General features: G+C 40.5%; 1 protein-coding gene across 1 annotated transcript in view; it reads right to left on the reverse strand.

Moving 5' to 3' along the window:
- The window catches only part of LOC143351434 (uncharacterized), a 92,791-nt gene extending 89,627 nt beyond the window's left edge, over window positions 1-3,164 (reverse strand). The window contains exon 1 of the mRNA XM_076782912.1: window positions 3,034-3,164. The gene's annotated coding sequence lies outside the window, so the exon portion shown is untranslated. The remainder of the gene's footprint in view (window positions 1-3,033) is intronic.
- Between the last annotated feature and the right edge of the window lie 10,084 nt (window positions 3,165-13,248).

A 13,248-nucleotide genomic window follows, 5' to 3' on the forward strand; every position in this document is an offset into this window, starting at 1 on the left:
TCAAGAGATACCGTACAACGACCTGTACGCTAGGTTTTTTATAGAAAACTAGGGAAACATGTTGCAACACACTGTTACGGAAATAAATTCGTTTTAATGTATTGCATCACGTGTTAACCTAAGCTTAAGCCGCGTTGGACGGAGAGACACTGTTTGAAAATGTCTCGACGATAAGGTTATAGGCTGATCAGCGGCCTGGGGACATTTTTGCAAACGTTGGACACTTAATTACCCCAGATACCGACCAGGTTTTACGATCGATCAATAATCCATAACTGGACAGATATCCATATCTGGGGTTTAACTCTGATCGATACTAACGACATCGTTTCGATGAAGTATCGATTACAATTATGTTCGTGATTTCGATACGAAACAAGTGTTAACCACGATCGCTTATGTTCGAGCTTCGGAGGACGCAGGACCCATTTATTCGCACTATTCGTTAGATTTCACTCTTCCTGACTGTCTCTTGTATCTTTAAATTCGAAGACGTCCACTTCTCTGTACGCCATCTTGGAGAATATCCGTGGACATCGTAAAATCTATATTTCTTCGAAAGAACGAGCAATACAGTTGCACGATCGATGACTAACGCAATAAATATTCCGTATCCTCTGAAACAGAATTCTCTTATCTCCCAATGACGTGTAAATTCTCTATTTGATAATTGAGATGTAATACACGATCCTTGTCAATCTTCGTATCCAAAACACGTGTCTTCGTCACGCCTACCGCGATCGCAAATACGATCTCTCCCCGGTTTGTGAAATCGTCTTGGCTGAATATGAGACAAAGATGGATCCTCCATTCGCGTTGTATTCCCTTCGAAACAATATCTGCCCGTTCGCAGCCATATCTTATAATTATCATTCCCGCCAACCACTCTGTTAATGTCTATCCCGTTTGTTGGCAATCATATATCTCTAACCCGATCCACAACACGTCTAATTGTAAGTTTAGTGCCTCCTACGCCTTGGTTCGCTATTATCCTTCCACTCGATGTTGTGAAATCCTCCAACTTCTACAGAATTATCGCCAGAGCCTTCAACTTGTTACAGTTTTCATCGTGTCGTTGTACCATCGTTCTTTTTCCCCCAAACTTTTGTATACAGAGTGTTCATTCTTGGGGGAAATTTTAATGGGAGATTCTGGAGGCCAAATTAAGACGAAAATCAAGAATACCAATTTGTTGATGGAGGCTTCGTTGAAAAGTTATTGACAATTAAATTAGAAAATTTTAAATCGTTCTGGAAAAATTATTTTTGGTTGTGGGGGTCAATTATAATCATTTTTGGTTAATAGACATACCCCCGAAATCTTACGCATTTTCGAGAAAAAAATTCGAGAAGTTTTGTAATTTTTCGACAAAATTAAAAAATTTCGAATCGTTCTAAAAAAATTATTTTTGGTTGTAGGGGCTAATTACAATAATTTTTGGTGAATAAACATACCCTCGAAATCCCTTCCACTTTCTAGAAAAAAATTCGAGAAGTTTTGTCATTTTTCGACAAAATTAAAAAATTTCGAATCGTTCTAAAAAAATTATTTTTGGTTGCAGGGGTTAATTACAATAATTTTTGGTGAATAGACATACCCTCGAAATCCTATCCACTTTCTAGAAAAAAATTCGAGAAGTTTTGTAATTTTTCGACAAAATTAAAAAATTTCGAATCGTTCTAAAAAAATTATTTTTGGTTGTAGGGGCTAATTACAATAATTTTTGGTGAATAAACATACCCTCGAAATCCCTTCCACTTTCTAGAAAAAAATTCGAGAAGTTTTGTAATTTTCGACAAAATTAAAAAATTTCGAATGGTTCTAAAAAAATTATTTTTGGTTGCAGGGGCTAATTACAATAATTTTTGGTGAATAAACATACCCTCGAAATCCTATCCACTTTCTAGAAAAAAATTCGAGAAGTTTTGTAATTTTTCGACAAAATTAAAAAATTTCAAATCGTTCTGGAAAAAATATAGCTAGCTGTGGGGGTCAATTACAATCATTTTTGGTCATTACACATACCCCCGAAATCTTGCGCATTTTCGAGAAAAAAAATTCAGTACGAGCGGAACTTTAAACGTTAATAACTTTTTAACGAAGTCTCAATCAACAAATTGGTATTCTTGATTTTCGTTTTATTTTGGCCTCAAGAATCTTCCATTAAAATTTTTCCCAGGGTTGGTCGAACACCCTGTATATTCCATGATACGCGTTAGTAAAGTTCCGCCATTTTGTTTCCTTAGTTCGTTAGACGTTCGTGGACGCCAATCGACGATAGAGGCAATTATTTCTGATCGTTGTATGGAAATCGATGCAATGGGAATTAAATAAGTAACAAAACAAAGATGGCGCCCGTTCGACTCTTATTATTCGTAAGTTTCGATAGAAAATGGCTCCCAAAGCATACGACACGCTTTTCTCTCGAAGCTTTTGAGAACTTGGACAGTTCCGAGCATCAAAATTCTTTGAAAAGAGACTGTTTTCCTCGTTCTGTCAGTCCCGTCGCTACTTTCATTAGGGCAATTGGCGCGAGCTCTCGCGAATAGATCGTGTTTGTGTTAAAATCGTAGAACTTTTAACGATCTACTTGGAACTTGGACGAAATCGAAACAAAAATATATCACGATAAAAGAGAAAGAATTCAGACACAGGAATAATATTTTGACGAGACAGAATTTACCACGATTTGTTTAGATCGTTGAACGCGAACAATACGAGGAAAACTTCGCGCAGAATCTTACGTAAATACTTAAGAATCATTAATAAAAGCGTAAAAATAAGAAAATGATATGAGGAAAGGCAAGAATTATTATTTACAAGATAACGGTACGAATATCGAGTACGAAACACAACTTATTCCGTCGTTTCGTACTTGGAACGAAACGTTGCATAAAAAGAAGACTAATATCCGTAATGGCGGAGGCAAAATGGCGGCCAAACGCCTGACGTTATCGGAATAATCGCTCGCCGCGGGCAACACACATATTAATGAACAAATAACGATATAAAAGAATAATATTGATAATTTACCTTCGTCGAAATCGTTCCTCTTCGAGTCAATTATCGTTGTTGTGGTCCCCATCCTGCCCTTATCAATCGTCGGTGGGGGTAAGTGTAAACCAAGAACTTCCGTATTAAATGATTTCGAGCTTCGTTTCGACACTTTTCACGAACTGGTAACGCGTGCAACATGAGATAACAGAGGGGTCTGTTAAATACATCTTGCAACGTTTCCACGCGTGAATATTTTCGGGTAAACTGTTCGAGGCACCTTTTTATTATCTTGTACGCTGCTTCTTGACATTCTTCAGATAACTGACCAATGGTATTACGCCAGGACCACGAACGAGCATTTTATGCACTGTTGCTCTGAGAACGTTAAACCACGTTTGGCGTTTGAGGCTCTTCGACGCAAATGGAAGCCTCAACCAGCGTCTCTTTTGCTAGAAAAGTTGGGCAAGTAATGTAGACTGTATTTGAAAAGAGAAACCAAAGAATTTACAATCACACACTTGGGGACTCAGGAATAGTTCAATACCTGATCTTGTATGACTCAGAAGAGATAAGGCTAACATCACTCTACACCCACATTGTTGCTTCTATTCTACCAAGAGGAAGAGAAAGATAGATTGAATGCTCTATCTCGTTCATAACAATGCCATAGTTTGCAATATATGCTGAAATATGGACGAATAAACGACTCCATCGAATCCACCAGCAGCTAAGCACAGGTTCTGTTCGTTCTCTCGCAACCTCGGCTGCAGTCTTGCATTTATTTATCAAAGTAGAAGCGGGAATGTGGGATTAAGTGGTTCGCCCAGACGTTCAGGTTCTAAACTCCTTGTTAACTCAACTGGTCAAGGATTTCGAGGAACCCACGGCGCCTTTTTCACGCATCCCCCGTTCCTTCGTTCAGCGTTCGCTCGTTCCACCACACTGTTGCATCTGGTGACACTGAAAATTCACGTATCCTGTTCAGATACATTTCCTTTGACGTTTCATGTCGAGAATAAATTTCGTCGACTCCTCGATGAAACTATTACTTACGTACGAATGATGTGTGCTTTATGATGATACGACGTGGCCGCCATCTTTGATAACACACCACGCGCGCCGCCTACGCATCAACCGAAGTACTACTCGCGCCAAAACTGCACTATTTCCTGTACCGCCACCAGTGCACATTAATCGTCGACTGGCGATAATCCTTGGCCCTGGACACAGAGCAACCAAATCAGTTAGATTTTCAAAAATTTTGTTATTTTATTCAAAGAAACATGCGAATAGAGTACTGTGCAACACGAAACACTGAAAAAGTGTACTAAATTTCAAGTTCTATCGCTCTCACGAAGAAACCTTTTACGTTTCTGGATCAATTTAGACAGTACGTCTAATTTGATTCGTTGTGAGAGCGATTCGATCGTTTTTTTCAGCTCCGCGGGACGCAGAAGCGGTGTACAGAGCGGTCTAGACCGGCCACAGACGGCCAGCCGACGGGAAAGCGACGGCCGTTCGACGGGAATGAACGAGAAACGGAAAGAGCAAGGTTAACGGGAGAGAAAAGAAATGGCCGTGCCGTGGAATTGTCGAGCGAAACGAGAAAATACGGCGCGGATGAGAGTCGCGCGAATCGTACGAGGGGGCGAGGAGAGGGGCGTAGAGGGGCTGAAGGGAGGAGGGGTGAGGGGGAGAGGGGGAGGTAGAAGGCGAAACAAGGCGAGGAGAGGCGCGGCCCCTGCGGACGGCTTAACTTACGTCCCGTGCCTCGACCGTGAAATATCGCGAGCGCGGACGACGAGACTAAGCGATGTTCCGCGCGGGATCGCGCGATCTAATTTGTTGCGCTTCGAGCTTATTTATGGCGGCGCGTTACCGCTCGTGCCCTCCTCGCGCGCTTCCTGCGGGGCCACGAGATACGGAACTCGGAGAAACGCTGGCCTTTCCTCGCGGATCGAACGCCTACCGTCGCACGCCGCGGCTACAGCGAACCTGGGACGCTCAAACTTCTTTAACACTATGCATCTTTAATCTAATGTAATCGATGTACTTTTTGGGGGGTTCTGGATTGGTCGAAATTTCATGGCTGAAAAGGATCTGTTCATTATCTTGAGTGTTTGGTTGCAATATTGTATGTTATGTTTGGGATGGGTTGGTACTTGACCCGCTTAACTGTCGATGGTGGCTGTGAACTGGACCAATAATTCAATGCGTCATTATGGTCATTACGAACGTTCAATTTGATTTATGTTGGTCAGAGTATGCTATGCATCTTTAATCTAATGTAATCGATGTACTTTTGGGGGGTACTGGATTGGTCGAAATTTCATGGCTAAAGGGGATCTGTTCATTGGGATAGGACTGCAAACTTTTTGCGAACTATTTATGAAAATCCTTGCACTTTGTGTGATCAATCAACAGAGCTTGCACTAGGGTGCTTTGTCTCCAATGACCACTGCAGTCAGGAGTATTCAATGCTCATAGGGTTAACTAAAAAGCTATATTTCTTATGAACTCTATCATCTCTTTAAGGGTATCTTCTATGCTTCCAGTTTAGCTCAGAGAAAAGCTATGTTTCTTACCAACTCTATCAACTCTCTAAGAGTAACTTTTATGGGTGAAGAGGATCTGTTCATTGGGTTAGGTCTGCAAACCCAATGAACAGATACTAGGGTGCTTTGTCTCCAATGACCACTGCAGTTAGGAGTATTCAATACTCATAGAGTTAACTAAAAAGCAATATTTCTTATAAAGTCTATCGTTTCTTTAAGGCTAACTATCTTCTATGCTTCCAATTTAGCTTACAGAGTAGCCCTCAACTAGAGAGCAATGTTTCTTACCAACTCTATCAACTCTCTAAGAGTAACTGTTTCCTATTCTTGTAGTTTAGCTCAGAAAGCAGTCCTTAACTGCAGAGCAATGTTTCTTACCAACTCTATCAATTCTCTAAGGCAACTGTCTTCTTTGTTTGCAATTTAGCTTAGGGAGCAGTCCTTAACCAGAAGGCAATATTGTTTACCAACTCACTTACAACAGAAAGTCTCTTCTATGCTTGCAGTTTAGCTCAGAAAGCAGTCCTTAACTGCAGAGCAATGTTTCTTACCAACTCTATCAATTCTCTAAGGCTAACTTTCATGGCTGAAGAGGATCTGTTCATTGGGTTAGGACTGCAAACTCTTTGCAAACTATGCATCTTTATGAAAATCCACACGGGTCTTACAAATGGAATTGATATGCTTGGAGAGTACCGATTAGGTGAAATTTCATGATTGAAGATTTGTTCATTATCTTGGAGGTTTGGTTGTAATATTGAATATTATGTTTGGGAAGTACCTGACCCGCTTAACAGTCGATGTGAACTGGACAAATAATTCAATGCGTCTTTATGGTCATTACGAACGTTTAATTTGATTTGTGTTGATCAGAGTATGCTTGGTCGAGATCTAGTGGACATTTAGGTAGGTACAAACGCTTGAACGTATGAAGAATTATTAACAGACCTCTTCAAACAGGTACAAATGTTTGATTCAAATTGACTACTACGAACCAGTTACAAAGTTGACTTAAATTGATAAACCTATATTCTGACGAGATTAAGAGCAACTTCAGATAGATGCAAACGTTTGGATGTATCAAAAAATTGAAACTATCAAACCTCTTCAAACCAGTCCAAAGTTAGCTTACACTGACAAACCTATACTCAATCAAGATCGAAAGTAACGTCACCTAGTTGCAAACATTGGAATCAAAATTGAAACGAACAAGGTCCCGATACTTCGTCCAACGAGACGAGAGGCCCAAACAGTCGCGCGACGGAAAAGTCGATATCGTGGGCCCGTTGGGCCCTCCCGAAAGTAAACGAGTGGTCTATTCGAGAGGGGGACGAGTAGAAAATAGTAGGAGAAAGTCGTCCATCAGCGAGTCGTGATCGAAGCGTCCGTGGAACCGACCCGAAACGTGAAAGAATCTTCCTAAGTAAGAACTCGAAGTAACGGTGCACCGCGTCGCGATAAGGTTCACCGGTTGGCGCCACGACGATAGGAAAACGTCCGACATCCCCTAAATTCCGAACGATCGGAACGCGAGAGAAATCCAGACTGCTGTCCGACGCTCCAGACACCCAGGTATGCCCCTCGACTCGTATTAACTCTTTGCAGGCCCCATTTGTTAATTCGAGCAACTAAATTTTGTATTTACGTACTTCGACAATTCTGAATGTTTGCACAGTGACTTGTGAGAGGCCATTTTCATGGTGATCGATCGATATAGGGTGCTCGGGGACCCCTGGGAAAAATTTTAATGGGGGATTCTAGAGGCCAAAATAAGACGAAAATCAAGAATACCAATTTGTTGATGGAGGCTTCCTTAAAAAGTTATTAACAATTAAATTCAAAAATTGCAAATCGTTTTGGAAAAATTATTTTCGGGTGCGGGGGTCAATTGCGATCATTTTTGGTCATTACACATATCCTCGAAATCCTACGCACTTTCGAGAAAAAAATTCCTTACCGAAAATCTAATTTGGCGCCTAAATTTTTCGACAAAATTAAAAAATTTCGAATCGTTTTGGAAAAATTATTTTTCGTTGCGGGGGTCAATAACAATCATTTTTGGTCATTACACATATCCTCGAAATCCTACGCACTTTCGAGAAAAAAATTCCTTACCGAAAATATAATTTGGCGCCTAAATTTTTTGACGAAGAAAAAAAATTTCAAATCGTTTTGGAAAAATTATTTTCCGTTGCGGGGGTCAATAACAATCATTTTTTATCATTACACATACCCCCGAAATTCTACGCATTTTCGAGAAAAAAATTCCTTACCGAAAATATAATTTGGCGCCTAAATTTTTCGACGAAGAAAAAAAGTTTCAAATCGATTTGGAAAAATTATTTTCCGTTGCGGGGGTCAATAGCAATCATTTTTGGTCATTACACATATCCTCGAAATCCTACGCACTTTCGAGAAAAAAATTCTTTACCGAAAATCTAATTTGGCGCCTAAATTTTTCGACAAAATTGAAAAATTTCGAATCGTTCTAAAAAAATTATTTTCCGTTGCGCGGGTCCATAACAATCATTTTTGGTCATTACATATATCCTCAAAATCCTAAGCACTTTCGAGAAAAAAATTCCTCACCGAAAATCTAATTTGGCGCCTAAATTTTTCGACAAATTTAGAAAATTTCGAATCGTTCTAAAAAAATTATTTTCCGTTGCGCGGATCAATAATAATCATTTTTGGTCATTACAAATATCCTCGAAATCCTACGCACTTTCGAGAAAAAAATTCCTCACCGAAAATATAATTTGGCGCCTAAATTTTTCGACGAAGAAAAAAAGTTTCAAATCGATTTGGAAAAATTATTTTCTGTTGCGGGGGTCAATAACAATCATTTTTGGTCATTACACATATCGTCGAAATCCTACGCACTTTCGAGAAAAAAATTCCTTACCGAAAATCTAATTTGGCGCCTAAATTTTTCGACAAAATTGAAAAATTTCGAATCGTTCTAAAAAAATTATTTTCCGTTGCGGGGGTCAATAACAATCATTTTTGGTCATTACACATACCCCCGAAATCCTACGCACTTTCGAGAAAAAAATTCCTTACTGAAAATCTAATTTGGCGCCTAAATTTTTCGACAAAATTGAAAAATTTCGAATCGTTCTAAAAAAATTATTTTTGATTGCGGGGGTCAATTACAATCATTTTTGATGAATAGATATAACCTCGAAATCCTACGCATTTTCGAGAAAAAAATTCTGTACTGACGGAACTTTAAACGTTAATAACTTTTTAACAAAGCCTCAATCAACAAATTGATATTCTTGATTTTCGTCTTATTTTGGCCTCCAGAATCCCCTATTAAAATTTTTCCCACGGTTGCCCGAACACTCTGTATGATTACTGGCTTCTTATCGATCAGTGTCTGTGTTGAAAGACACCTTTTTATTGGAATATGATTTTCCAACGTTTTTCTCTAGACAATCTCGAAAGAGATAGTTTTATGTTTCGAGAATGTTTGAAATTGAATCTAACGACGATTTAACGAAATTAGTAGTAAGAATTACTATTTTATTTTGATTGGACAGCCTCCGTGGAGCACAGCCGCGTGTCAGGAATCCCGATCCGACGTCGTGGAATAACCAGCTAATTACGAGACGCTCGAACGCGCGTCGGTTCCACGCGTTGGTTCCACGCGTTGGCGCCAGCTACCGAATGCGTCCCGACGCAGCTAATCTCTGGGGCTCCTGGGATCTTTCGAGATTATTTTCCCCGGAATTTTCGGGAAATTTATACATCCCCAATACCGAGAAGCCTCGTATAACTCTTTAATCAGGATTCTAGAGGGAGACGACTTGGGAATTAATTCGACAAACCTAATCTGAGCAACTCTAGGGTACACAAAAGCCAATGTCTGCGTTGAAGATACAAAATGTCCCAAAAGAGAATTTATAATAAAAGATATTCATAAAAGTATCCATCAAAACTCGTTTCTGGATCAAATGTCTATAACAATGAGGATATCTAATGTGATAAATAAAAATCCTTTGTGTTGTCATCTTTTTTACTAGTTACATCAAGTCGATTCTCCTTAAACTAGCATTTATTGCTGTTTGCAGTGGTCAACTTAGGCCAGCACACTAAAAAATACACATTTGAGCTCAGCAGATATCAATGACCACTTGTACCGCCATTTTGTAGAATTTATGGTATTCATAATACATATTTTCATTCGACAAACCTAGTTTAAGCAACTCTAGGGCCAATATCTGCCTTCAAGATACAAAATATCCCAAAAGAGCATTTATAATAAAAGATATTCATAAAAGTATCCATCAAAAGTCGTTTCTGGATCAAATGTGCATAACAATAAGAATATCTAACTTAATATAATAAAAATCCTTTGTGTTGTCATCTTTTTTACTAGTTACATCAGGTCAATTCTCCTTAATACTTGCATTTATTGCTCTTTGGTCAACTTAGACCACCACACTAAAAAACACTCATTTATTCCGCCATTTTGTAGAACTATGGCATTCACAATACACATTTTTATTCGACAAACCTAGTTTGAGCAATTCTAAGGCCAATATCTGCCTTCAAGATACAAGATGTCCCAAAAGAGAATTTATAATAAAAGATATTGATAAAAGTGTCCATCAAAAGTCGTTTCTGGATCAAATGAGTATAACAATGAGGATATCTAATGTGATATAATAAAAATCCTTTGTGTTGTCATCTTAAAAAACACTCATTTGTTCCGCCATTTTGTAGAACTATGGTATCCACAATACACATTTTTATTAGTCCCTTTTCTAACCTATCCTCTATTAGGACTTGAAGCAACTAAAATTAAAAGAAAACTAACTCCATGCTCGATATTTACTGTTTCGTAAAAGTATTAATTTAAGAAACTTTCTAGGTTAGATACAGATTGGACGTTTCCTTGGAGTGTAAGAAACTAAGTGCCTGGCTATGGCAAACGTAGCCATAAATTAAATCACGAGAGTCGTATCATAACGAACGATAAGAAACGGATGCTTAACGAAACCGCGAAACGTGAAAAACAGAGGCTAATAACTCCAAAGGTTAAGAATCCGTTTGATTATGGTTGTACGAACGATTCTGTGCAAATTATTTAGTTCTGTGGAACATCGACAACTCGGAACCGCCGGCGTTCGAGGAAGATCGTGCTTTGTGCTCGGTGTTTGGAAAGGAATCCTGCATTAAGAGCTTCTCGCTGATAAACAAAACATAAATTTCGATGTGTATTGCTAGCAATTAGAGCAACTAAGTGCACCGATTAAGGAGAAACGATCTGAATTGGCTAATACGAAAGATACATTGTTCCGATAGGATAACGCGGGACATTTTGTTGCAGATCATGTAAAAATAACTGTAAACTACTCCCACGCGATTAGGATACTCTTTTGTTCCATTCGTTGGATCTCTAAAGCTTATCTTTTTTAAGTAAAAATTGTACTTGTTGGATTGTACTTAGCAACTTAACTACTGGTTAAGAGATTTGGAGATCTTCCATGAATTTGGTCATCTTCTTTGTTTTTATTCAATAAGAGGTTCATAAATACTCCCACGTTGAGTACAGTGACCTTTCTTTTGGTCTAACCTTCTGCACATAAATGCAAGTTCGTCAGTTGGTCCAGCTGCAAAGACTGAAACGTTTCGTACTGCCCAATATTTGAATCCTCAAGACTTGAAGATCCTCTCGTAGATATCTATTGGAAAACCATAAGTCGTCCCGAAGCGATCCAAAGTAGGGATCCACGGGTATAAAAACATCAAATACTTTTTAACGCGATAGGGAAAGGGATATCTGGGTACCTGGTTAGCGACATAAAACAGCTGCCCGGGTAATCGGACATGCCCCAGTGATCGGGACACTTGGGGCAAAGTGTTTCCTTAATATCGAGAAAACAGGTTGCATTTGGCGATATCTGCCCGCGTTATGGAATAATATAATATTATTAATCCCGTCCACGACCACTGTTCCCGGGGATTTTACGCGCCGATAGCGTAAGTGCTTCGGTTTCGAATCGCGTTATCGCAAATGAAGCGCTATCCCCAGCTAGGTAACTCCCTAACCCTTTGTCTTTTGATTAGAGAAATACTTATGATTAATTCTCGCGCGTTGTTCGAGTCGATTTGATATTAAATAGCTGGTTTGCTCGCTTAAATCAACTCGCCAGCGGAAGAATGTATATTTGATACTGAATAACTGCTTAACGAGTCGCTGAATCGATACGAAATTAACAGACTTCGTTCAGCACTATCAGAGGAACGTATTGGGTTACTTTGGTACAGGTTGACACGTTCACTGTCCATGACTAGTATATGGGTCACAGCGCCACGCTTTTGGATACGCCGCTGAGAGGCCGGACAGTGAACGTATGAACGTAACAATTGTTCGGATTAAATGCAATAATAAAAAAAAGTTAAACCCTAGCTACCCTACAGGCCACAGAGCATCGAAGGAGCCTAGGAGGAAGAAGTCGTCGACGTCGTGGATCGAGGAAAAAATTACGACCGGATCGATAATAACGCGTTCCGTATGTACGCGCGCGTGTGCACCGCGATCCGAACAGAGTGGAAACACGAGAGAAAAAAAGAAGGAGAGGCGAGAGAGAGAGAGAGAGAGAGAGAGAGAGATCGCGAGCGGTACCAGCACGAACCTTTCAAGAGTCTACCCGCGCGAGAAGGGATCCCCCGAGGGCGGCGCCACGTTTGCGCCGTACAAAAAGTCCAGGAGGGGAATAAAGAGAAGGGAAAAAAAGGAGCTCGCCGAGAGCGGCTAACATGGAATAGCCCTTAGCCGGCCACGATAGCCACTCTTTAGGCTGATGGACTCACGACCCTCTCGATTTCTCTCTCTCCCTCGCTCTGGCAGCGATCGTAGCGGTCTCTCTTGTTCCCCGTTCGCAGGCTGACCAACTCGCTCCGAGCGCGCTTTCTTTTGCTCCTCTCGACGGCCGATCCGCGCGTTTCGTCGGAATCGTTCCCGTCTCCCGGTATCCTTCTTTCCTCGCGCGCCGTCCAGAATCCGCCTTTTCAAGGTTTTTCGCTTTCCGTCCTCGACGCTCCGGTGGAATGCTCTCCGCGAAAAAGCAATCCGCTCCGCGCACCGTTTCGGCTCGGGCCGTGTGTACGACCAAACGAACTCGTGTTTCCGTGCCGTGGAAGGGCGATTACGAGCACCGGGGCTCGTCCTGGGGAGCTCTTGACTTTATTGCGACCGACGGCTCGCCCCCGGACTCGGAACCGCCCTTCCACGGGGGAGCCAATGCTCGGGGAGCAGCCCTTCGCCCTTTCAGCGATCCCTCACTGCAATGGAATTATCAGTACTTCAGAAATAGATCATAGTATTTCGGTTGAGATATGTTTTAATGGATGCAATGAAATTCGTTGAGAGAATTGTGTTTATAACTTACTTGCACCTTGCATGATCAATCAACAGAGCTTGCACTAGGGTAGTGTTATGTCTACAATGACCACTGCAGTCAGGAGTATTCAATGCTCATAGGGTTAACTAAAAAGCTATATTTCTTACGAACTCTATCATCTCTTTAAGGGTATCTTCTATGCTTCCAGTTTAGTTCAGAGAAAAGCTATGTTTCTTACCAACTCTATCAACTCTCTAAGAGTAACTTTTATGGGTGAAGAGGATCTGTTCATTGGGTTAGGTCTGCAAACTATGCATCTTTATGAAAATCCTTGCACCTTG

Source organism: Colletes latitarsis, chromosome 2, assembly GCF_051014445.1.
Source record: "Colletes latitarsis isolate SP2378_abdomen chromosome 2, iyColLati1, whole genome shotgun sequence".
In the NCBI taxonomy this organism is placed as follows: domain Eukaryota; kingdom Metazoa; phylum Arthropoda; class Insecta; order Hymenoptera; family Colletidae; genus Colletes; species Colletes latitarsis.